Here is a 26,586-nt window from a genome sequence, read left to right on the forward strand (position 1 = left end):
TTCAGTTAGAGACTTCCCCTACATGCGAAGGCAGGCTTCAGCAGATGAGACCAATAGTGTTTCCAAACATCAAGAAGGCGGTTTCTGCATGTGGTGTAGAGGGAAGTGATGGGCAGATGGGACTCATCAACCTGGGAAGGTAGTCCATCTAAAAGAAGGAAAACTCTGATTCTAAACTTCCACTGCCTTGTGGGATACCTTCAGGAGAAGAAATGGCTAAGTAAACCCCACACAAATCCAAAGTGGAGTCCTTAACATGGTTAAAAGGTAAAGGTACCCCTGCCCGTACGGGCCAGTTTTGACAGACTCTGGGGTTGTGCGCCCATCTCACTCAAGAGGCCAGGGGCCAGCGCTGTCCGGAGACACTTCTGGGTCACGTGGCCAGCGTGACATCGCAGCTCTGGCGAGCCAGAGCCGCACACGGAAACGCCGTTTACCTTCCCGCTGGTAAGCGGTCCCTATTTATCTACTTGCACCTGGAGGTGCTTTCGAACTGCTAGGTTGGCAGGCGCTGGGACCGAGCAATGGGAGCGTACCCCGCCGCAGGGATTCGAACCGCCGACCTTTCGATTGGCAAGTCCTAGGTGCTGAGGCTTTAACCCACAGTGCCACCTGCGTCCCTGTCTTAACATGGTTAGGTAAAGGTAAAAGCTAAAGGACCCCTGGACAGTTAAGTCCAGTCAAAGGTGACTCATCTCACTTTCAGACCAAGGGAACCGGCGTTTATCCACAGACAGCTTTCTGGGTCATGTGGCCAGCAGGACTAAACCACTTCTGGTGCAACGGAACACCATGATGGGAATCAGAGCGCACGGAAACACAGTTTACCTTCGCACTGCAGCGATACCTCTTTATCTACTTGCATTGGCGTGCTTTTGAACTGCTGTGTTGGCAGCAGCTGGGGCAGAACAATTGAAGCTCACTCCGTCATGGGGATTCGAACCGCCGACCTTCCAGTCAGCAAGCCCAAGAGGCTCAGTGGTTTAAACCACAGCGCCACCCACATCCCTAAGATGGTTAGATCATGGGTAGGCAAACTAAGGCCCAGGGGCCAGATCCCGACCAATTGCCTTCTAAATCCGGCCCGTGGACGGTCCGGAAATCAGCGTGTTTTTACGTGAGTGCAATGTGTCCTTTTATTTAAAATGCATCTCTGAGTTATTTGTGGGGCCTGCCTGGTGTTTTTACATGAGTAGAATGTGTGCTTTTATTTAAAATGCATCTCTGGGTTATTTGTGAGGCATAGGAATTCATTCATCCCCCCCCAAAAAAATATAGTCTGGCCCCCCACAAGGTCTGAGGGACAGTGGACCAGCCCCCTGCTGAAAAAGTTTGCTGACCTCTGGGTTAGATGGTGCCTTGAACACCTCCTTCCAGCAACTCTTACAGCTAAGCAGGTGACAAATGTATTACTCTGCTTACCTTTGGACCACATTAGCATGGCTGAAATGGGGGTCTAGTCATCTGCGCAGCCCAGTACCCCCATATACACTGCCAAGGTCACTTAGGTGCTGCTAAGACATGGTTACACTCCACCCCTTTAGGCATACTCAGTTTTCTCTTGAGACATATGGATGACAACTGCAAAGAGGATCCATAGTTCTCATGAAGCATTCTGGCACACATTTTCAAAGGGAACAGCACCCAGGCTCCTCTGCACATCCATGTGGTCCCTTGGAGGAATAGCTTAGCTTCCCTCCCAAGTTGTTTAATGTAGTCCTTTATCCGAGGTGACATCAAAGAGTCAAATGTGAACAGAGAGAGTTCAGCTAATAATACCTAGACAAATTAAGGATGGATGTGGAGCTACATTCTGTATCCAACATGCATTTGGTCACTTCCCTATCCAGATAGCACATTATTCAAAAACATCGTGTTGAACATAATTGAAAAGCAATCCCAACATACTCATTTTTAAAAAGTGTAGTGGGAAAATACAAGTTAGGCTCTTGATAAATATTGAACGAGATAGACAGCAGACCCTAGAAACATTAGGGTTTCCCCACCCCCTTGCATTGAAACCAGAAACCTTACATTTTTTTAAAGAAAGTTGCCAGAAGTTAATCAGCATTGTGAGTAATAAGGGCTGACAGCTCCATCATTTTATAATTCTTTCTCTTGGTATTTGGAGAAATGTTCCTGCAGGAAGCAGATTTCAACACACATGCACAATGGATAGGAAACAACCTTAGAAACGTGTAAAGTTTCTAAGCTTACAGCTATTGGAATCATTTTGTGGTGAGGGGGCAGCCATGTGGCAGCAGGGTAGTTATTTGTTTTTAATTTTCAGTTTTCCATGCGTGTTTGTCTATCCCTATCCATTCTCATCACTGCTAGATTTTAGCATACTGTGTCTGTCTGAGACAACATCCAATGACCTGCAGTCATAACAATACTGAAAGCAAATGAGTTAGCTGCAGAAGCCTGGAACGGGTGCCTCTCATTATTTTGCTGTGTTCCTGATTAACTTCAAGCAACATTGTTTTGTACTTGAATTCAGATGTGATGTGTGATGCCAGGCATTGTAAAAGCCTGTTTACTTTCTGGTTGTAACCCGGAGGCTGAAGAAGCAAACGAGCCAAAGAAGTGCTGCTGGTCTTATTTGGTGTGATTAGTTTTAGAAAGAGATGTTAATCATACAATGCACTCTATAATGCATACTGAGTTGCTCTGATATTGCATTCTTGTATTTGAAACACTAGCCCTAGTCAATTGTCTGCCATGTACAGAAGCTACATGTAGAAAGCGGGGGCGGGGGGTGAGGGGCAGTGAGACCATGCTCCTGGACATCTTGTAGGACACATGTATCTACTTGGAGATCTCCATTGTTGGCAAAGGAGTATACAGTGGTACCTTGGTTCTCAAACTTAATCTATTCTGGAAGTCTGTTCCAAAACCAAAGCATTCCAAAACCAAGGCATGCTTTCCCATAGAAAGTAATGCAAAATGGATTAATCCGTTCCAGACTTTTAAAAACAACCCCTAAAACAGTAATTTAACATGGATTTTACTATCTAGCAAGACCATTGATGCATAAAATGAAAGCAATAATCAACATACTTTACTATAACATAAATAAAACATTATTGTAGATTATAAAAATTAAAATTAAAACAAATTTTAGTCATTGTTTGGATGGGGGGCTTTTATCCATTTCTGCAGTCACACAATCAATCAATCAATCAATCAATCAATCAGTAGCTGAACTGGGATCCACACAGTCACAAAAACAAATTAACTGAAAAAGTCTCAAAACAAAAAAATGCAAAACAAATAGCAAAAAGAAAAGCACCAAATATAAGCTCCAAATATCACCTCAGAACACTGAAATCGGAAACGAAAGGCTTGAATTACAACCGGGGTGGGGTGGAGACACAAATTAGCAGCACAACAGAAAACACAGAAACAGAAGGCTTGAATTACAATGGGGGAGGGCGCAGTTAGCAGTGCAACAGGGAACACAGGGGGTGCAAAACAGAGCATGTTCGGCTTCCAAAAAAAAGTTCCTAAGTGGAACACCTACTTCCGGTTTTACAGCATTTGGGTTCAAAGTTGTTTGTGAACTAAGCTGTTCGCAAACCGAGGTACCACTGTATTGGGGAGTGGAACAGCAGGCCCAGAGGCTGAAGTGCCTGCCAAGCCACTGTCCCTAGGCCACACACTGTTGGATCACACATCCTATGCAGCCATAATCTCTCTGCTGCCGGTCAATGAAGCCTTGCCATATCTTCCTCCTTATTCACTTGTGACTCCTGGATTCATAAAATAAAACCACAGAACAGCAGCACGTGTTCAAACAACTCTGTCAAAATCCAGCACTGTGTTATACATTGCCAGAGTCAACATAATCGTATTCTCATTGCCAAAGTAATCATTCTCTGAATGCCCAGCAGAATGAGGTTGGAAACTTTATGATTGAAGGCAGGGTCTCTTCTCATATTTTTGCCTGGAAATAACTCAGAAATGCAAATAAAGAGGATGGAAACAGAGTGAAGGAATCTAAAGTATCTGCTTTGCCCCAATGGGCCATGTCAAAGTAACCAGGCAGTTCAAAATAAGGAGACGTCCCCAAATATGTAGGTGCCCACAACAGATGCTCCCCAAAACTTAACACAAATATTGTTAAAAAAATAAATGAAATGAATAATATGTGCAATATGTGCTCCAATATTTTAAACAGTTCTGCAGTCCATGGCCAATACAATATCCTTTATAGTTCATCTCATTGTCCTGTGAATAAGTAGGTCAACTTTTCTTCCTGTTTGCTGAAGTGACTTGCCCAAAGTCAACAACTACTAATGCCCAGGGCAGAGCAAAAAAGGGAATCTTTATTGGCTAGATTGTCCAAGGATTCTACATAATGTAGATACAAATTGCCTAGATGCAAAACCGTTATATTTTAAGACAACTTTGATGGACTATAAAAGATGACACACACACACAACTTAATGGACTTCTGGGCATGTTGCTGGTGCCCTGAATTATTTGGTAAGAGGCAACGTGCTGCTTGGAATCCATTGTTAATATGGTGGCACAACACCAGAGTTCCCATACGTCCTCCTGAAGTCATAGTAATTCATCACAGCAAAGCTAATCTCAGCCAGGTATCCAAACTGGGAAAGAAAATTGATGTTAGAGAGGAATATTCTCCCCAAAACACAGCTGTTTCTCAGCTGGAGCATGGACTTTGGCATTCAGCCCCAAGGCTAGTTAGAGGGGAGAAGATCTGGAAAAAGGCAAAGAGAGAAACAGAGGAGAACTTTGGAATTGCAGGTACCCTGGGCTTAAAGATGTTTTTGGATTTTCTTTGCATTGCTAAAAAGTGGGAGGATTATTGCACTAGATGGAACTGGGCTAGTCTGCCTGATTTCAGAAGCCAAGCAATTCTGCTATTGACCCTAAGCATCTCAAAGTTGTTCAAAGTAGCACAGTGAATCTTCCCATTGAAAAAGTCTTCTAAAACAATGTTCACACATGCAAGGCACAGACTTGTAGCAGCAAAAGTGAAGCCTTGATATGGTGCCTCCATCACCATACTACCTCCAACCTTTGCATGTTGAGTACAGATATCTGAAAAAATGAACCCTAGCAGCTTCTCATATACACAAGCTCCAAGTGACCCAAACACCTCTACAAGGTTTCCAAGGGCTTCACATCACATTATCTTAAATGCGTAGTATGCATTATCATCATCCTCAATAATGATAATGATACAAAGGGGTTATTTGGAGGGGGGAGTCACCCATGCAGCTATAATCTGGAACAGGCATAGGCAAACTCAGCCCTCCAGATGTTTTTAGGACTACAACTCCCATCATCCCTGACCACTGGTTCTGTTAGCTAGGGATGATGGGAGTTGTAGTCCCAAAACTTCTGGAGGACCGAGTTTGCCTATGCCTGATCTGGAACCTGCTACCAACCTGATTTCAACCCCCTGCACACAATCACTTGCAGTTGATTCCACCCTTCCCCAAAGGATGCTATTTGCAATAAATGAAGTATTTGGGGGCAAATCACAATGGTGGATTTTAAGCAGGAAACTAGCACTGGACCTTGATCTGGATTGGGATCATCTTCCAAACCTGGGGCTGCTTTTTCATCAAAGTATTAATGGTCTGTCTAAGCACACTTAAAAACAAAATAAAAAACCAGGAGTGACAGAACATGTAGATTGGCCTCTAGAATTATGCTTTAAAGGCTAGACATTAACAATTTTAACATGCTGAACAGTGAACATTAAGAGGGTTGGGAGAAGAGATCCCATCCTTTATCGTTGTTCTCAACCATCCAGTATTCATTCAAACCTCTAGAAATACGATTTGTATGTACAGAAGCAAATCTGTACTCTGCACTTGTAGGCTTTAGAAGTAGGGAAAGGTCTACACATTCCCTGCCATTTGAATAAGTCCTAAGAATATTCTATGAAGACTGATGGACAGCAGAATTCAAGCATGCCATCTTTTACTGAGTAGAAAATGTTTGGGTTTGGGGCTGATTGTAGCATATTCAGCATTAGCAGTTGCTCTTAGTACTTTGTAGGACTACATAAGACTATTTCCTTAAATGGCTATTTTACCATTGACACAATTGCATTGACTGGGAGATGTAAATCCTCAGTGATACGTTTTTAGAAAAAATTACTTTGAATATCTGCATAAGTGATGGATCTTCCTTCGCAAACCTATATGGGACTCTAATCAATCAATATTGGTTGATAAGAATTAGCTGGTGTTAACCTCAACCACGCTACCTTAAAGGTGGTGTAAGATAGTCAGAGTTTTGTGAAAAGTGAAGATAGGAGAGTTTAATGGAAATATGCATTCATGCAATAAATGAAGATGTTAGGAAAACCTAGCTTCCGCTGAAGTTATTATTCACCTCAGTGGTTTCCTCATCTCAGATCAATGGAGACACCCTCTGACTGAACAGCATTTAAGCATTATAGATAAAATACATGTATAAGATTTCGCAAAATATCCATGACCAACCTATTCACTTCCTATCATTCTCCAGAGGGGCCTCCTCAGTCACCTAACACAGTATAAGAAACAGGCAGGCATTTCTAAAAGGTCAGTGGATTCATTGAGGTGGGAGCATCATCCGAGGCCCTGAGAGCCCATCGTCAAAGATACACAGATACTGCCTTTCACTCAATGCATGGATGCCTATGTTTTCAAATGGGAACAGTTTATCTTCCAAATTGCATTTAATGGTCTTGACTCCAGAGTAGATAACAATAATTCGGTGGATTTATCTGGATTATCTGACTGACCTTTTCCTCTCATTGCTGTGTAAGACTTGCTTTCGCCGCCGTGTCAAAGTCCTTGCTACAGAAGTCCTGCAGCTGTGTTGCTAATGTGATATTCCTCATATAGGTTCTGCCTTCTCTGAGTCCCTCTGAGCCCGGAATGTCCATATTCATCAGTGTGTTCCAATGAGGAGCTGGCGTTACATGGTTAGCTACGTAGAAATATTGTTCTCTGGTACCAACTGGACGATAGTTACATAACTCCAGGGAGTTGGCTCAACAAAATTACAAAGTGAAACTTTAATCAGTGTTCCCAGTTGGCTGCATTACTTCACCCAAACAAGCCTTGTTTCTCATACTCTGAGCAGCTACCTGGGAGAATTGGCTACATCGCAGAGTCTGCAGGCATTCAGTCAAGATGGAAGGAATGTAGCAGCACTACTGAACAAATTGCAAACTGTTTAGCAACCTGGCATGGAAACCTGATGGCTTTCTAAAACCGAATATTTTCCTAGTCTAAGAGACAAGCCATTACCATCCACAATGAAAACAATATCTTTAAAAGACTTGTGAAATGCACTGGAAAATGTATCAGTGCGAGTCCCAAAAGAGCTTTGCGTGGTCAAATGGATGGAGAGGAAATGTTTTAATTGTTCATATAAATACATATATAACGAGCAGACATTAATGGCTTAGGAGAAGCCATGAAACGTTCTGAAAGTTAATTATCTGAAGTGTGTGGTTACAGAAGAGCTCTGAAGTGCCTTTTAAAATGGCAGTCTTGTGTCTGGCAGATTATGGCCCAGCTGCCCTCGTTCCATAAAACCCCTTTTCTACCCCTGCTGTCAAGGGCTTTCAACGAAACTCCATTTTCAATGAAGAAGCAATATTCTGCTAATGAGTTTCTTCTGATATTGCCTACTGTGTATATATCATGTGGTGGGATGATGGATGATTAAGAAAAGAAATAGGTGTGTGCTGATAACTGTCTACATTCAAATAAGATTGCAGACAGGCTGACTGAAAACAAGGGCTGTGGATTGGATTGAGCTGAGGCCTGAACCAAATAGGGACTTGAGAATTGGATGAGTTGGGTTCAGACAGCCACAGATCGCTATGGATTAGGTTGGATTGCCCAGAGCAGTTTGTGGCTGTCGGGGTGAAGCATCAGGCAGGAAGAAGAAGCAGGCAAGGCAGGAAAACCTTCCTTTCCAGTCCCTCCCTGGTCTCAGGATCTCTTCCTATTGAGAGGGGGGGATGCCCCCAAATGTAATGGTTCCTTTCCTGCCCTCTCTTAGCTATCTGGTTAAGGCTATCCAATCATAAGTGGGAAGATGCAATCATGCATAGCATGTGGGTGGCATTGTGGTTTAAACCACTGAAGCTCCTGGGCTTCCCGATCAGAAGGTCAGCGGTTTGAATCCCTGCAACGGGGTTTGCTTCCAGCTCCTGCCAACCTAGCAGTTCGAAAGCACACCAGTGCAAGTAGTTAAAGAGGTACCGCCGCAGCGGGAAGGTAAGTGGTGTTTCCGTGCACTCTGCTTTCCATCACAGAGTTCTGTTGCACCAGAAGTGGTTTAGTCCTGTTGGCCACATGACCTGGAAAGCTGTGGACAAACACTGGCTTCCTTGGCCTGAAAGCGAGATGAGCGCTGCAACCCCATAGTCACCTTTGATTGGACTTTACCGTCCAAGGTTCCTTTACCTTTACCTCACCTAGTGCCAGTCACCACTCCTTTATGAGCAGCTTTTGGGTACCCTGCAGGAGGAAATCTCACCCCACCCTCCGCTTACCAACTGGAAAGCAGGAGGATCTGATCCTTCATGAATAGCTTCCATGCATACCGAGATGACACTTGTGAAGGAGCAGTACCCTACAGGATCAAACCTGCCTACTGTAGTGAAGGAATGGGTTTCCCAAACCCAAAACTGACCGTGCAGGCAGTTTGAAACTGCACCAAAATCCCTATTTTTCCTTAGCTAAAATGCTTTAACTTGAGCTCTTGAGCCAAAACCCGGTTGTATAAACAAGTGCTCAGAGCCCTCTCCTATATCAGTTTGTGACGGCAAGGATGGCCTTGACTGTACCAGTAGAACAGGGAAGACACGTCTGTGCCTTATCTTATATCCTGACCACAAAGGTGCACAGACCTAGTCTGGGAACAGCGCCAGAGGGTGTTCTTGGAGATGGTGACCTCTTGCTCCAAGATAAGAGTAGGAACAGGAATATCCTTTTATGGTCAGAAGTACAGGAAGGAATATCCTTTTATGGTCAGAAGTATAGGAAGGAATACCCTTTTATGGTTATGAGTGCCGGAGCAGGAACATCTGTGATGTCACCCTGCGTGTACAAGCTGACGTGGCTGGATTCCCGGGGAAGGGGGAGAGGGTGCCTGGAGGATATATATACTGCATGAAATTTCTCATTTCTTTGGACTTGCTGTGGACTGGCCACGCAAGTGCCTTTCTGCTACTCTGGAGAGCAGGAATAAAAAACTCTTTCTCTGAACCAACCCTCGGTGTCATTTGACTTCCTTCCTCCTGTCCGGGAGCAATGCAGAGCCCACCATTCGGTAAAGTCTAATAAGGCTACAGTAGGTTAGAAGAGGTGGAAGAGAAACAGCCTCTCCTCTTTCCCTCACCTCCTCCTGACCATATGTTAAAATATTCCTGCCCCCAAATTGCTTGGAACTGGGTGGGGCAGGTTGTTCCCATGGTGGCACAGGTGAATTTGCCCGATTCAGAGGCCACAGGTTGGGGCCGCAGGGTGGATCACAAGGCTTTCCACAGCCCTGGTTTATATGTATTCTGGTGGGTTTTGGTTACATGCCTTCATCTTTCTTCAGTGCCCATTGACAGGAATACAAGCTGCAAGGAGCTTGAGCCTATCAGAAGCTGCTTCTGCCATGCAGTCACCTAATATATCAGGTTGGAATCATGGTTTGAAGCTCTGGACACAACAGCCATGCAGAGAATTTAACGGTGCATATCAGAAGGAGCGTGATAGAAGCTGCAGCCCCTGTATTTTCATTTGAAGGTCAAAATAGAATCATTGTGCATGCAGTTGGAGACCTCTGCTTTGGGCTGCCTTCTCCAGGCTTCTACATGTTCTTTCACATATGCCTTTCTGAATTGTAAAGATCCCTTTGATGCTGGAATCCTCTAAATAAAATCTGCCTACAGGGACGAGGAAATGAAATAAGTCAAAGAGAAGAGGCACATTTTCATATTTACCTTGTTATACTGTACTTGCTTCCACAAGTTGCTATGATGTAATCCGAAAAAGAAGGGGCAACCAATTATCCGTAAGGCACCTGTAGCGTGCTGAGTCAGCGCCTCTCTTTGATCTTATCATAATGGCAGATTCCGAGGGAAGAGGTGCAAATTGGTATCGTTTTGAGATGTGAACATTTCAACAATTTGCCTCTGTTGCTTCAGAAGCCTTTACCCCTACTTGTTGCTAGGATGCTCTGCAAAGGTGATGAGTTTTCAAATGGAATGTACTCAAAAGTTTCTCATTTGCTAGTATGAAAGCTTCTCTTTTGTGTTTCTTAGAACCGCAGGAGCAGTTAATTTCTCGTGGCTTGAAGCAAGGATTCACAACTGCTGGTAATCGCTATTATGGAAGGATGTACAGGGAAAGTTGGTTTTGACTGTTATTGATCAATGCTTGGTGAAAATAAAAATAATAATCACTTGAGTCAAAGGTCTGTTGAACTGCACAATGATGCCACCTGCCTTAAGGGGGAAAGAAGACCTGTGAGATTGGATTGTACAGGCACAGTTGTAAATTGCACTGATTTCAATCCTGCACATCTTAATCAGGTCCAGCCCACTCACGGGGTAGGTTGAAGCAGCTGCTTTGGGCAGCAGAATCCTTTGGAGCAGAGAGATCTCACTGGAAACCATGCCACAACCCCAGTAAGCAAGGCTTTGGGGGGTACTTTCTACATCAGCTCAGGCTGTGAAGCAGGCCAGGTCAGCCCTGATTCTAATGGGCATATAGATCCCTGAAACCTGTGGGACTCATTTATGTATAATTGTGCATAAATGTTGATTAATAATAATAATAATAATAATAATAATAATTTATACCCCGCCCATCTGGCTGGGCTTCCCCAGCCACTCTGGCAGCTTCCAACAAAATATTAAAATACAGTAATGCATCAAACATTAAAAGCTTCCCTAAACAGAGCTGCCTTCAGATGTCTTCTAAAAGTCAGATAGTTGTTGTTCTGTTTGACATCTGGTGGGAGAGCGTTCCACAGGGCAGGTGCCACTACCGTGAAGGCCATCTGCCTGGTTTCCTGTAACTTGGCTTCTCGCAGTGAGGGAACCACCAGAAGGCCCTCGGCAGTGGACCTCAGTGTCCAGGCAGAACGATGGGGATGGAGATGCTCCTTCAGATATATTGGACCAAGGCCATTTAGGGCTTTAAAGGTCAGCTTGGAAATGTACTGGGACCCAGTGTAGGTTTTTCAAGACCGGTGTTACCGGTATGTGGTCTCGGCGGCCACTCCCAGTCACCAGTCTAGCTGCCACATTCTGGATTATTTTAGTTTCTGGGTCACCTTCAAAGGTAGCCCCACATAGACCACATTGCAGCAGTCCAACGAGAGATAACCCGAGTATGCACCACTCTGGTGAGGCAGTCAGTGGGTAGATAGGGTCTCAGCCTGCGTACCAGATGGAGCTGGTAAACAGCTGCCCTGGACACAGAATTGACCTGTGCCTCCATGGACACCGAGTCCAAAACGACTCCCAGGCTGCACACCTGGCCCTTCAGGGGCACAGTTACCCCATTCAGGACCAGGGAGTCCTCCACATCCGCCTGCCTCCTGTCCCCCCAAAACAGTACTTCTGTCTTTTCAGGATTCAACCTCAATTTGTTAGCTGCCGTCCATCCTCCAACTGCCTCCAGATACTCACACAGGACCTTTGGTGCAAAACCATCAAGCTAACTGGCCTATCTCTCATTTTCTTCAATTTTAGGCTTTAGCATTGCATAAACTAGCCATGGGGGGGAACTGTCATCTGGGAAAGCTCTAAATGGTTTGGATTTAGTGTGATGTAGGGCAAATGCAATAGCTTAGTTAATACCCAAGGCTCGGTTTGCTTGATAATGACAATATCTTATAATGCACGTTGGCAAAATATTCTGTTTGTCCATTCCATTGGAACACAACTTTAGTTAACCTGTTTTTCCCTCCCTAACATTACAGATAATTCCCTGGTTGCTACAGTTCCATCTCCTCAAACAGACATCAGTCACACCCCTGAAAGTGAACTGAAATTCCTTTTAATAATTTGATGGCAGTAAAATAACTCCAGAAGATTAACCAAATGGCTTTATTAAACAACTGCTGTTGGGTGAAAATGTGCTCAATGATCCACTAATCCCCAACTGCTTTAGAGAATGTTCATGTCCCAGAGTTCCTAGTATGAAGACAGTTTTCCAGCACATCTTAAAATATCTGAAATGTTGCCACAGATGTAAGAAAGGTACTGCTGAGGTATATTAAAGCCTGCAGTTTAAATTAGTTCCACATTAGACAGAATTAAGTTAATCACAAATCCCTTGAACTGTTTGATATGTGGACCACTTTAAAACCATATTGCTTGCATGTTTTAGCAAATCTATATGCAACAACTTTACAAGTCCTCATAAACCACTTCCTTTTACAGGCTGAAATTCCGTGCACACTTAAAAGGGGAGCAAGTCCCGTTGAACAAAAATCTTACTTATGACTGCAGAGGTGTGACTGTGTTTGTGGTACCTTTTATTGAGCAATCTTTGTTAGGGGGGCAGTGTTTTGTCTTTTGAGGAGCCACGTGATATCATCGTTGTATTGATTTTCCACTGCTGTAACAAGACCATCTGAAAGAGCTCTGTATATGTTAAATACGGGGGGATGCTAAGACGAACTGAGGATGTTATTAAAGACGTGGAGAGACTCAAAATGCCCAGGAAAGAACTGTTAAAAAGGTTAGGCAGGAAGAAGCAAATGGAAATATGCTAACAAAGGGGAAGCTGAGTACAGTAGGACATAGAGGGTGAAAAAGTGATCCATAGGATGGGGGCAGCAGAACGGTGAAGTGCTCATTACTAGAATGCACAGTGGGAGATGGGACTTTTCATTGCCCTTCGTGAATCCAAGATGCTAGGCTTCTGTGACAGAATGGCAATTTCATTCTGTGTGGTCCTGAAATTGTACTTCATTGGTTCCAAACAGCTTCAGGGTGAAAGTATCCTTGCAATCTTTTATGCAATCGCTCAGATGCCCTGTGTCCTACTTTACAGAAGACAGTACTCTATTTGACTGAATCCTCTGTTTGGAGGGCTGTCTACTCAAAGTCCAGTTTAAAGATAAAGAACCATAAAAAGGGAGCTCAAGGGCCTTGAAGCTGTGCATAAGCAGAGGATGGAGCTGGGACCCTGGTGAGCAGATCACATTTGCCCTACTAGGATGAGCTATATTGTATTTCTGCTTGCAATAAGTGTTTCTAAATTTGCAGCTCTCCATACAAATTAGCGCATGCAAATTTTATGCAAATCGCTGGCATCTTTTGGTGATATATTTCTTCTTTCCCGGTAATGCACAACCCACTTTCTTTATTCTCATGACAATTTGAAGCATGATCTTTTCCCTTTAGTAAATGACTCTGCATACAGAGAATAGATCCAGACCTATTCTGTTCAGATAGACGCACCTGACTCACATGCACAATGACTCAGAGCTAGTGATATTCCCAGTCGTTCCCCAACAAAATGAGAGCCAGAAGCAGCTCACTGAGTGGAATAGAGCTGCTTTGCTTGGTTCCCAGCAGGTGACTCACTGTTGGTTACCAGGAGGGGTAATGTGTCCTGGATCCACTCCCAGACACAGTACTTGGACTCTATAGGAATAAAGGAAGCTGCCTTATGCTGACTCAAACTATTGGTTTATTTCATTCTAAGGGATGCAGGTGGAGCTGTGGTCTAAACCACTGAGCCTCTTGGGCTTGCCGATCAGAAGGCCAGCAGTTCGAATCCGCTCGACGGAGTGAGCACCCGTTGCTCTGTCTCAGCTCCTGCCAACCTAGCAGTTCGAAAGCACGCCAATGCAAGTAGATAAATAGGTACCGCTGTGGCGGGAAGGTAAATGGCATTTCTGTGTGCTCTGGTTTCCGTCACGGTGTTCCTTGTGAAAGAAGTGGTTTAGTCATGTTGACCACATGACCCAGAAACCTGTCTGTGGACAAACTCCAGCTCCCTTGGCCTGAAAGCAAGATGAGCGCCGCAACCTCATAGTTTCCTTTGACTGGACTTAACCATCCAGGGGTCCTTTACCTTTTTCCCTTTACAGTGGTACCTCAGGTTAAGAACTTAATTCATTCTGGAGGTCCGTTCTTAACCTGAAACTGTTCTTAACCTGAGGTACCACTTTAGCTAATGGGGCCTCGTGCTGCTGCCATGCAATTTCTGTTCTCATCCTGAAGCAAAGTTCTTAACCCGAGGTACTATTTCTGGGTTAGCGGAGTCTGTAACCTGAAGTGTCTGTAACCGGAGGTACCACTGTATCTCATTCTGCTGGAGGAAACTAGAAAGCTTTATTCAATAAGTCAACAGATGGGATCAGCTTTTAGGTACAGATTACAAGATTCATAAGTCTACAAGTAGGTCTCTTAGACACGTGACTTACCGTGAGCTAAGATGTTGTTCTATCACCAAACATGCCCCTCTTCTACTTTCCTTTCGAAGAATGAGGGTGTCCCAAGTGGGTAGGTCACATCTCCCCCACCTCCTACAATGGATCCTTCCCTAACAGATCCTGCCAGTCCAGCCATACTTAATATTGTACAAAAGCAAAGCCAGAAACATAAAATGTTCAGTTTCAACAAATAAACTGCAAGGGATCATGAGTAATGAACATTGCAACCTATCAAGGGACAATTGAGAAGACAGCTGAAATGCTTCAACCATATGTCAGTAACTATGTCTCTTTCCCAAAACCTTTAAGAGTTGTTTGCTCTTCGAGCAATAATTCAGAACTCATTGCTCTCGCAAACCACTTACTTTAAGGAAGTCCCACAGAGCGGGATAGAAGGTCTCTGATTGATGCTTTGTAAACTGCAAACTTGGAAATTTGTACCGTTCTGTTTCACGTTTTAAGACATCTTCCACATATTTGTGGAATTTTTCATTTTCCTTTATTGTACCCCAAAAGCATATTTTCAGGATCCAATTACAGTTTTAAAAAGTAAAAGTTACCTTTGAAGAAGATGAGATTAAGAAGTGAGAGCAGTTTCTGAAGTCTAATAGATTGCAGCAGCAGGCTTCAGTACCAAGGGAAATAGTAGCTGAAGGCTACTACTTATAGTTCACCATGCAAATCCCCTTTGGGAGTAGCTTAGCAGCTTGATAACATTTTAAGCGTCTATAGCTGTTGGTTTCTTTAAATCATAATAATGCTTTTCAAGCTAAATACATTTAGTAAGTTCAACGCGGTGTCACAAACGTCTGTCATTCGTTTTAATGCCTCTCTTATGTTTTATTGAGTTTCCAGCAACTTTGTTTAGCCTCTGAGGAGAAATGTGGAAAGTCATTTGACAATATCCCCCAATTATTTTATCCAATAGAATTTCAAGGGGGATCCGCACAACCTGTATTTCAATCACAAGCTATCCTGATTGTTTGCTTCGAGTCAGCTTTCATAGATAGGGTAAATTCGCACTGTGGTGTTGCCTGTGATGAAGGAAACCTGAGGCCACAATGGTGGAAGGGAAACCGGGCGGTCTTCTGTTGGTTTCATCCAGGTAATCCTCCAGCCACACTCCTTTGGCACAAAAGGGACTGAGTTAAAATATTCAGTAAAAGCAGAAGTAGAGAAAGTGTTGTGATTGTTCTTTGTTCAAGCACTTTCCTTCAAAACATGTACAGACCCCTCTAGAGTCCCCTATAAACCAGGGACAGCCCCAAATTTACAGATCCTGGAATGTCCCGCTTTTCCATAGGATGTCCCTACTTTCATCGGAGAAATGTTGGAGGGTATGAAGTTATGCATTCCCCAAGCCAAGGAGTAACTCTAGAACCTTTAGAAGACATCTGAAGGCAGCACTGTGTAGGGAAGTTTTAAAACGTTTAGAGTTTTATTATCTTTTTACATATATGTTGGAAGCCGCTCAGAGTGGCTGGGGCAACCCAGTCAGTTGGGCAGGGTATAAATATGTTGTTGCTGTTGTTGTTGTTGTTGTTATCATCATCATTATTATCATCATCATTATTATTATTACTACTATTATTATTTCCCCCTTCCAGAATATTTTTTTAAATTAATTTTTACAAAAACATTACCTTTAAGGGGGGAAGAATAAAATAAAACATTTAAAACAAATATATATACAGTCCATTTTGAATCTACAGTATGGGATTACTCCCCCCCCCCCCCCCGGTTCCTTTATAATATTTTCATTCACGCATGTCAATAAAATCTTTATCTCTGATTACTTCCAATTTTTGTACTAAAAATTATTATTATTATTATTATTAGTAGTAGTAGTAGTATTACAGTGGTACCTTGGTTCTCAAACTAATCCGTTCCGGAAGTCCATTCTGAAACCAAGGCGCACGTTCCCATAGAAAGTAATGCAAAATGTATTAATCCGTTCCAGACTTTTAAAAGCAACACCTAAAACGGCAGTTTAACATGAATTTTGTTATCTAATGACACCATTGATCTATAAAATGAAAGCAATGAACAATGTACTGCAGTCACACAATCAATCAATCAGTAGCTGAACTGGGTTCCACACAGTCACAAAAACAAAACAAAAAGAGCCGCAAAAGCAGAAACGCAAAATAAATAGCAAAAACAGACAGACCTCAAAACGGAAGCGTAACACTCAAAACAGAGCACGTTCAGCTTCTGAAAAAAGTTCGCAAACTGGAACACTTTGAGAACCAAGGTACCACTGTATATATATACAACCCATATTGAATCCACATATTGAATTTGTGTATAATAATATATTATTATTATTATTATTATTATTATTATTATTATTAACCTTTATTGCAGTCCAACGACCCATAACATGGGTTCAGAAGAAAATACAGATTCATACAGACCAACCCCCAGGGGAGGGAGACTGAGGCGTTATTTGTTTAGTCATGGGTATGTAGATCTTTGACTCGTATGACTACTGAATAATAATAAATAGGACTTGGTTTGTGCTTGTGTCACTTAAGATAGGTCTTAGTTGTAATTTTGTTTGATGGGGAAAGGGCTAGGATTGCCAATCGGACTTGAAAAAAGCTTTGGCAGGACTTCCGGGTTGACGCGATCGGTTTAATGGCGGATTCCCTCCGAGCTCCGGAGGGAATCGGCTCCGCTGAAGACGGGTCTTGCCGCGCCGGCGACGCGGGGACCCTCAGAAACCACAGGTGCTGATACCTGTGGACTTGGTGACTCAGTGGGCACCTTAAGCGCCCTCCTCGACAATCGAAGAGCCTTTTTAAAGGCTGCGGAGAGGGTATGAGGAGCGGTGTGGTGCTGGGAGTAGACCGCTACTTCAGTGGAGTGAAGCCGCAAGCCATTGCCGGAGAGCGTCAGCTTTCTTCCCGATATTTGGACTGGAAACAAATACCCCGTGAGTAGAAGGAAATTCGGACTTTAAAAGAAATTTATACCTTTAATTTGGAACGAACGGGGGGATGTGCTAAAGGGAAGTCCGCACCCCCCTACATACAGATAATTTGAAGCAAGGAGCGAAAAACTAAGATCGGAAAAACAAAGGTCAGGAAACAAAGAAGAAGCTTTTTGGATTATAAACTATGAAAAGACGAGACAGAGGAGAAAAGCAAAGGAGGAAGTCGCCGGATACTATGGAACATTGGAAGTTAAAAGAGCAAAGAAACATAACTGGGACTTCCTCCTCTTTTCTGGCCTTTATGATTTTGAATTTGGGCGATCTTTGGCATAACCTTGGCAGCAAATTTCTTCAATTAGGTTTGAACTGAGAGAAGATGAAATGACTGCGACAGACATCCCTCGAGATCTGAAGACCAACAAAAAGGACTACCAACAGAATAGACAGAGAGAGACTGAAAGAGACTTAAAGGCCTCTGATGTGAGGAATCCGGGCTAGGAGTTTCACGGGAGGACAGTTATTTGGGAAGGGACAGATACCTGGGCAGGGAGGGAGGGGGAAAACAGAATCTAATTTTTTTTTATGATTTTTGGGTTTTGTAACTTTGATTTATATTTTAATATAAAAAAGGGGAAATTTATGGTATAAGAACCTTGATCGATCTTAGAAAAAGGATCTAATGTATATAAGAGAACGGGACAATAAAATTGGGCCTAACAAAAAGAATTAAGTTTAAACATAACAAGAATAGGTTAAGGAGAGGAATAAGAACTTGCTGAATTAAACATGGAAATTGGGATGTATGGGGGGGTGGGGGGAAGTCAGGGAAAGAGGGTTATGAAAGTAAGGATATGAAAGCATTTATGTGTTTTTTGTTTGTGTCTTTATAAAATGTGAAAATCCAATAAAAAAATTAATAAAAAAAGAAAAAAGCTTTGGCAAACCTTTGATGTTGTCAGGGCATGCACCAGCCAGCCATAACTGAATTAACTATGTAGTCCTATGCATGTCTACTCGGAAGAAAATCCTAGCGAGTTCATCTCCTGGGCATGGTCGGCCAATCGGTGCCAAAGAAGGACAGAACTTTTTTTATGTATGCTACAACAGCAGCAAGAATACTTATTGCAAAGTATTGGAAGACACAAGATCTACCCACCCGGGAAGAATGGCAGATGAAGGTGATGGACTACATGGAACTAGCGGAAATGACTGGCAGAATCCGAGACCAGGTAGAAGAGTCGGTGGAGGAAGATTGGAAGAAATTTAAAGACTATTTACAGAAACATTGTAAAATTAAGGAATGTTAGAAGGATGTTGGAATGAAGCTACGTGGTTTTAGCAGAAATGTTATAAAGGATTAAGTAAAAATAGATTGTTAATTGGTGAGAATGTAAACTTACATTATATTAAGATAAATTATTAGGATAAAAACAAAGATGGAAAGGATTTGCTGAAATAGCTAATTGAACTAGAACACAAAAAAGGGAGGTGTGAGGTGGTCAAGGAAACAAGCAAATGAAAGATAAGTTATGGAAGGATTGGTTTATCTTTTTTTTAAATTGTTTTTACTTTTGGTTTTTTTGTCCCTTTTTTCTTTATTTTTGTAATCTTTCAAAACCTTAATAAATATTATTTAAAAAAGAAAAGAAAATCCTAGCGAGTTCAATGGGACTGACTCTCAGGTCTTAATGTGTGAATGGATTCACCCAAGGTGAAATTACGCTTAGCCTGTGGATTTGAAACCAAATCATATTCATGCAAGACTAAAAATACGGTGGTTTCAGACTTCTCTAATTAGTAAATCATTCTTTGTTTCTACTGTAATTGCTGTTTACTTAACTCTTAAAGTTATTAGTACACACCCTGCACCAGAGTTCAGGAGGCTATTAATCACGTTTCAAGCAAATCTAATGGCAGAATAATAAGCCTATTGCGAAAGCCCCTCACAGCTAGTTATTAATTGATTATGGAGTGCTGTTTAAAATGTATGAGCTGCTTTGCGATTCTGGACAAGTATCAAATAATTTTCACATCTGCCTGGAAAAGGTCATTCTGAATGCTCATGATCTGAACAATAACAATAAAATACATCTTTATCTACTGCCATCACAAACATATATATCACATACAATTTGATAATTTGTGCAGTATCACATCGGACAAGGATAGGCAACCTGTTTTGCTTTTTGAGAACCACAGTGCCTCAAAGGCAATCGGTTGAGGGCCACACACAGACTTTGGGGAGGGACTAAAATTAGCAGTATTTAAGGATAGACAGGTTTGTCAATTTTATTTTCTTTCAGCTTCTCGTCTTTCCAATGCTGAGTTCATTTCTTCACATTTCTCCATGCATTTGTGATTTTGAAAGAAACAAATCTGCATGGAAATTCAACAGCATTTTAATGGGAGTTTTCTTCTAACAAGCATGTTTCTCTGCACTGTGTCGTAATATACACAGTTTTGCAAAACGACCATCCCCTAATAGAAAGCATTTTTGTATGTTGTTTTCACTGATATATGCAATTAATGTTTATTAGATTATTATTATCAATCTAAAGATAGATCACAAGGCAATGGGTGAAATATAATAAAAGCAACTTTTAAAAAACCAGTTAAAACAACACCCAAAAAACCAGGATATGCTTTGAAAAATACAAAATGAAAACCCATGACAAAGACCTGTTCATCCAACTGAGAAGCCCTCTTGACTTATGCTCATTTTTACCCTAGTATATGCTTTTTCTGGACATTACGTGGCTGGATAAATCCCATCTTCAGCTCAAGCTTCACAAAGGAGTGAGGAACCTTTTTTGCCTGAGTGCCCAATTTTTATCTGGTTAATCCACTGTGGGTCAAGTGGGTGAGTCCAAAGGATGGTGCATTAAATACAAATCAAAGTTACCAGTATTTTCCAATGCAGAAATCACATATATGAAATGGGGGTGGAACTTCCGGGTTGATGCCTCCAGCAATGGCGGAGCTCCTCCGATCGGGAGGAACTTGCTCCGTGAAAAGCAGGGTCTGACCTCCACGGTGAGGGCGGAGACCCATTGAAATCACAGGCGGGAGAAGCCTGTGAACTTGGGATTCAGCTGGCACCTCTTGTGCCTCCCCTACTCGCGGGGAAACCCTGTTTTGGGGATCCGGATTGACGTGGGGTGAGTGGCGCGGTGCTTTGAATCGACTGCTTCTTTCACAGAGTGAAGCCGCATTGCTGCTGCCGGAGAGCGCTGACTTTTTCCTGTGGACAATTGGACCTTAAACAACTACCCGTGAGTAGACTGGAAAATTTGGATCTTCAAATATTTTAATTTGGCAACGAAGGGGGAAGGCTCTAAACAGGAAGTCCGCCTTCCGCTTTTGTAAATAGACTGAAGCAAAGACGTTACAAACTAAAGTCTCTGAAAGTCTTTGATAAAGGATTAAGATTCCACTCGTTAAAAATATCAAACCCCCCTTGGAAGCAGGAGAAGAGGGTGGGGAAGTCGTGGACCTAGGGAGAACCTGCAGGAGAGAGTGAACAGCAAACTACCACTGCTCTGAACCTGGGAACGGTCTGCCTGATGACGTTTGGGGAAGGTTCATTGACAGAACAGATTTGACAGTTACTTAAAATTAGAAAGATACTGTTTCCATTTATCTCTTCTGAGTTTATTAAAGGGAGGGGAAAAAACAACTGAAAATCGAAACTGTTTCTGTGCCTGAAAGAACTGTTATAAGTTGAAACTGTTTCCCCCTAGAGGGAGCATGTGAAACCGTAACAGGAGTGTAACAGGGTAAGCTCCAGCTGCAAGATAAAGTTTCTGAGAATCAGAGATTGACCTTGGACTATCCAAAATGCTGATAGGAGAAGCTATTGTGACTGTATTATAGAAGATAAACAATTCACTTGAACAGCTGCATAAAAAGGCAGATGACATGATTTCCAAAATTGACAGCCGGGAACAGAAAGTGACCAACTTGAATCAAAAAGCAAGCAACAATACAGAAATAACTCAGGACTTGGTACAGGAATGTACCTTGGCAGGACAAATGGTGGAGGAAAAGGAGAAAGATGCCGTTGCGAAACCTAAAGTAGTTCAAGAAGGATCCTCAGTTCTACAGAAGCAAATTGAGGATTATAAATTGAGGCCCTGCATGATTGATTCTAGTAAAAGCCAGATCTTGAGGATTGGACCCTGGCTTGGACTGAAGAACGGAAGTTGGAAAGATCCCTTTATCCAGGGACTAACTGGCTTCTGGGACATGGGTTTGGGCCTGGAGGAGCTTGAAGTTTTGGTGGCCTATGGATTTGGAGGATTCCTGAAATACGTCCTGAAATACCCTATGGACCTTAGTTTCAATCATGGAAACTTGGCTGAGCTGTTCAGAAGGAATAAAAGCTCTGTTTGGTTGGAGTTTTCCCGAGATTTGCTCCTGAGCATTAAAGAATATAAAGAAGATCCGCAGAAGAGGCTTGGAAAAGAATTAAGAGCCTTGGACATAAGATCTCCAGGTTGATGGACTATATGGATCTGACGGAAAGGACTGGCAGAATCCGAAACCAGGGAGAGGAGAGGGTGGAAGAAGATTGGGAAGCTAAAGTTCATCTTTAGAAATTTTGTAAAATTAATGACTGTTAGAAAAATCGTGGAATGATATTATATGGATTTAGTAGAAATGTTAGAAGAAGTTAAGTATAGATAAGTAATTAAGTTTTAAAGGAAAATAAGGTTAAAAAATATGTTATTTACAAGATGATAAAAACAGAAAGATGGAAAGGATTTGCTGAAACAATTAGAAGAACTGGAATACAAAAAGGGAGGTGTGAGGAAGTCGAGGAAATAAGGAAATGAAGGATAGAATATAGAAAATGAGAGATGTATTTTAAACTGTTTTTGTTTTGATTTATTTATGTGTTTAGTCTAATGGGTTTGGGTTGGGTTTTATATTATTTGTATACTGTATTGTATTGTGGTGTTTTTTTCACTTTTTTCTTTTTTCTTCTTTCTTCTTTCTTTATTGTCTATATTTTTCTTTTTTCTTCTTTTTCTGTAACTTCTAAAAGTAATAAATATTATTTTTTTAAAAAAGAAATGGGGGCGGGGGTGGGGAGAGATTTGAATAAGACACCCAACAAATTATTCACTGCCACTGTAAAGAAACAAATATTTATGCATACACAGAGAAATGAAAAGGTCCCTGTTTCAAAATTAACAGTAACAGCTATCCAATTAAGCCCATTTCAAATCATGCTTCTTCAGAGAATGGAGGGGGAAATGAATAAAGAGCTGTCAATGATGCTTTAATCCACCCAGGCTGTCCGAATTAACACCATTAAGCCCTTAACTATGGATGCTCTTGAGGGAGGAGTAATTGACCATGGTGGGGAGTTGTTGAGGGAAAATGAGAAGTGCCTGGCTGAGCTATTAAACCCATTCTTTAGCCACAGAGGGGATAATCAACATCAAGCTTTGCTGCAGCAAAACACAAACAATCGCTTAAGCAGGTGACACCAAAGGATGTCCCTTGATAGACCACTTTTCTGACACCTCCTGCTTAAAACCCAAAAAGCCAGAAGGAGCGTGAGACCCCGCTTTCATGGTCTGTATTCATACTGAAAATCAAGATCAAGCAAGCTTTTGCCCTTCTGCTCCGCAGGAGGTTTCTGTCCTCCCTGAGCTCGCCTTAGGACACTTGTGTTATGGTTTGACAGGTGTACCGCCCGAGGCAAACTCCCCACCTGATGCTGTCCCCGGAGTCTGGCCCTGTGAAGAGACATGAGAGGTGTAGAATAAGTGGGAGGCCCCACTGATCTTCTGCGACCAGTTCCAGTCAGGCTTTATAGCATGCAAGGAAGTCCAAGGTGTGTCTGCATGGTAAGGTTGGGGAGAAGAGACAATAATAAATAATAATTATAATTTTTTATTTATACCCCGGCCTTCCCGGTTCTGAAAACCGGGCTCAGGGTGGCTAACAACAAATTTAAAACACTTAATTGATGCAACAACAAAAAACCATAAAAATTCAGAATTCAAAAATCATTTTAGGGGGAAATCCATCCAATAAACATTAGATGATCACCAGGGCTAGCTGGCTAAATTAGTTCTATTTGGGCCAGCGAGGAGACCAGGGGAGAATTAGCTGTGGGATCCCAGAGAGGGTAATCTTCATAAAAAGGGGAGGGAGAGGGAAGGAAGGGGAATAAAAGATCAGGCTAAGTTCAAATTGAAAGCTGGGTGGAATAGTTCTATCTTATAGGTCCTGCAGAAGGAAGTTAAATCCTGCAGGGCCCTGGTCTCATGGGACAGAGCATTCCACCAGGTCGGAGACATCACTTAGAAGGCCCTGGCCCTGATGGAGGATAATCTGACTTCCTTAGGGCCCAGGACCTCTAAAATATGATTATTCATGGACCTTAAGGTCCTCTGTGGGGCAGACCAGGAGAGGTGGTCCCTTAAATATGAGAGCACCCCAAATAAGAACCACCAAAAGCTTCTCGTAAACACCAAAGCACACATTTTTATGCAACTGCACGTCAAACTTACAATTTTGGGAGAGTGCAGTTGGGTATGGAGAAGCATTAATGGTGGGAGATGTGCTTCGCTTCCCCCTCCAAACCACTTTTCAATGGGTGCTCCTCTCTGCTGAGTTCCCCCATCAGATTGAGTTAAATCCACCTTTAGCAGTGAACAGAGCGTATTCACACATTCTGAAACAATATGCAAAGCAAACACAGCCTTTCTCTTCAATTCGCCCACCTCTGAATTTTGCAGTTCTCCAGCCACGTAAAGTGTACAAAAATGTATACATTAGGTAAAAGTGTGCATTTAAAATATCACACGTATTAGTGAAAATAGCATATCTGTCCTGAATAAACACAGAGAAAAACTTGGTTATAGAATCCAACTTGCAACATGAATATGTAAGTGAGGCCGCGTAGAATCCTGCAGGCGAAGGAAAGTTCTTTTGATTTCTTTCTTACTGGAGCAAAGTTTTCTCTTTGCTTAGAGAATGTCCCTTCCATTTATAGGCATGGCATCAATACATGTCCAAGAAAAGGGCAGCCTGAAACAGTCAACCAGTATCTTGTTACCCAGCTAATGGCCAATAAGCCTTATTTTTTTGACTTTTATAAAGAAACAACACAAAGGTTATTGTTTCTTACTTTCTTCCCCCTGCATTTTTCTGGCAATTTTCTTAATGTTCGAGCCCTTCTAGGACGACATGACACCAGAGTATCACACCTGAAATTAGATTTCTCGAGTCTTAATGTAATAAAACTCACGACAAAGCATAGCCTCTAATCTTATTGCACTGTCTGGTGTGTGTATGAGAGCAGTGTTTATCGTAAATGATATATCCAATGTACAATAGACATTTCTCAAACTTTCTATGTTTCTGAATAAGACAAGGATTGAAGCCTGGGCTTCCTCTAGACCAGTGTTTCCCAACCTTGTGCCTCCAGATGTTTTTGGCCTACAACTCCCATCATCCCTGACCACTGGTCTTGCTAGCTAGGGATGATGGGAGTTGTAGGCCAAAAACATCTGGAGGCACAAGGTTGGGAAACACTGCTCTAGACCAGCAGTTCTCAACCTGTGGGTCCCCAGATGTTGTTGGACTACAACTCCCATCATTCCTAGCCAGCATGACCAGTAGTCAGGGATGATGGGAGTTGTAGTCCAACAACATCTGGAGACCCACAGGTTGAGAAACACTGCTCTAGACTATTCAACCAAATTTTCAGTACCCATGTTCAGTCGTGGACAGTATGGTGGGACAGATTAAAGTGTGGCTTGTATTCGCAACCTTACACTGCTGGCAACCTGGGAGCACAGGGCAGTGGTGCGCAGCCCACCCACTGCTTCCAAGCCTCCCCCGAGCTGCCGTAAGGAAGAGGAGGAGACCACGACAAAGCAGCATGGCTCCCCCCCCCCCGAAGCAGCCTGGGAGTGTGGGGCAGCGGCGCACAGCCCGCCTGCTGCTCCCAAGCCTCCCCCGGCGCCGGCTTGGGGAGGTAGTGCTGAGAGGCGGTAGTGCCAGGATTTTGAATGGTAAAGGTGCAGCTTATTTGCAGGCGTGTCTTATATTCAGGCCAATACGGTATTCCTTGAATCATGTTGTCATGTTACTATATTTTTCCATGTATAACACACCCCAGTGTATAAGATGACCCCTATTTTTAAGGTAAAGGGACCCCTGACCATTAGGTCCAGTTGTGGCCGACTCTGGGGTTGTGGAGCTCATCTTGCTTTATTGGCTGAGGGAGCCGGCATACAGCTTCCAGGTCATGTGGCCAGCATGACTAAGCCGCTCTGGTGAACTAGAGTAGCACACGGAAATGTCATTTACCTTCCCGCTGGAGCGGTACCTATTTATCTACCTGCACTTTGACGTGCTTTTGAACTGCTAGGTTGGCAGGAGCAGGGACCGAGCAACGGGAGCTCACCCTGTTGCAGGGATTCGAACCACTGACCTTCTGATCAGCAAGTCCTAGGCTCTGTGGTTTAACCCACAGCGCCATCCACGTCCCTAGTGACCCCTATTTTAGGGGACTCCAAATTAAGGAAATGTGGGGAGATTGTCCATAGTTGTTGAGCTTTTTTGGGGGGGTTGCCACCAATCGACCACCCAATTCACGCAGCAGCAGCCAATCGACATCAGGCCTTGCCGCAGCCACCAATCACCCGCCCAATCGCCACTGACACTCTCCTGCCCACAGCTGCCAAAAATCACCCATCCCCCCTCTGAACTATCCCCAAATAAGTCGACCCCCCAAAATTTTAACATTTATTTCTAATAATAAAAAATCGTCTTATACACAGGAAAATACAGTATATCTGCAAGGAAAATAATTGCTCCTTTAAACATATGTGTTGTCTATACTCCCTCCCAAACACCTTCGTTGCTCTTTCTTTTCTTTTCCTGCTGTTCCCACCCCCCTCCCACAAACTGCACTGTTCTCCATGTGCCTGACGAGCTGCACTTTCAGGCCAAACTGTATTCCGATCACACTTACCCAATTACAACGACACTGTTTTAAAATAATCAAATGCGGGTGGAGGAAGTATTCAGAATGAACTATCAAGGGAAGGTAAGCTGCTGAAAGCAAGCGTTCTCAGTTAAATGAACAGAGACCATCTGGAAGAGCTTGTGCTTTGTGTGTGGCTTAAGCTGGAAGGAGAAGAAGAAGAAAGCTTAATTCAGCCACCTGACACTTCTGAGAA

At 42.8% G+C, this 26,586-nt stretch overlaps 1 long non-coding RNA gene across 1 annotated transcript; it reads right to left on the minus strand.

Moving 5' to 3' along the window:
- Window positions 1-26,522, minus strand: LOC310826876. The gene is made up of 3 exons (XR_014556057.1): window positions 26,379-26,522; window positions 9,983-10,486; window positions 1-148 (listed from the first exon to the last, which is right to left on the minus strand). It is a non-coding gene; the product is annotated as an uncharacterized lncRNA (long non-coding RNA).
- Window positions 26,523-26,586: the final 64 nt, after the last annotated feature.

The sequence above is a fragment of the Podarcis gaigeae genome (genome assembly GCF_964106915.1).
Source record: "Podarcis gaigeae genome assembly, chromosome: 11".
NCBI classification, from domain to species: domain Eukaryota; kingdom Metazoa; phylum Chordata; class Lepidosauria; order Squamata; family Lacertidae; genus Podarcis; species Podarcis gaigeae.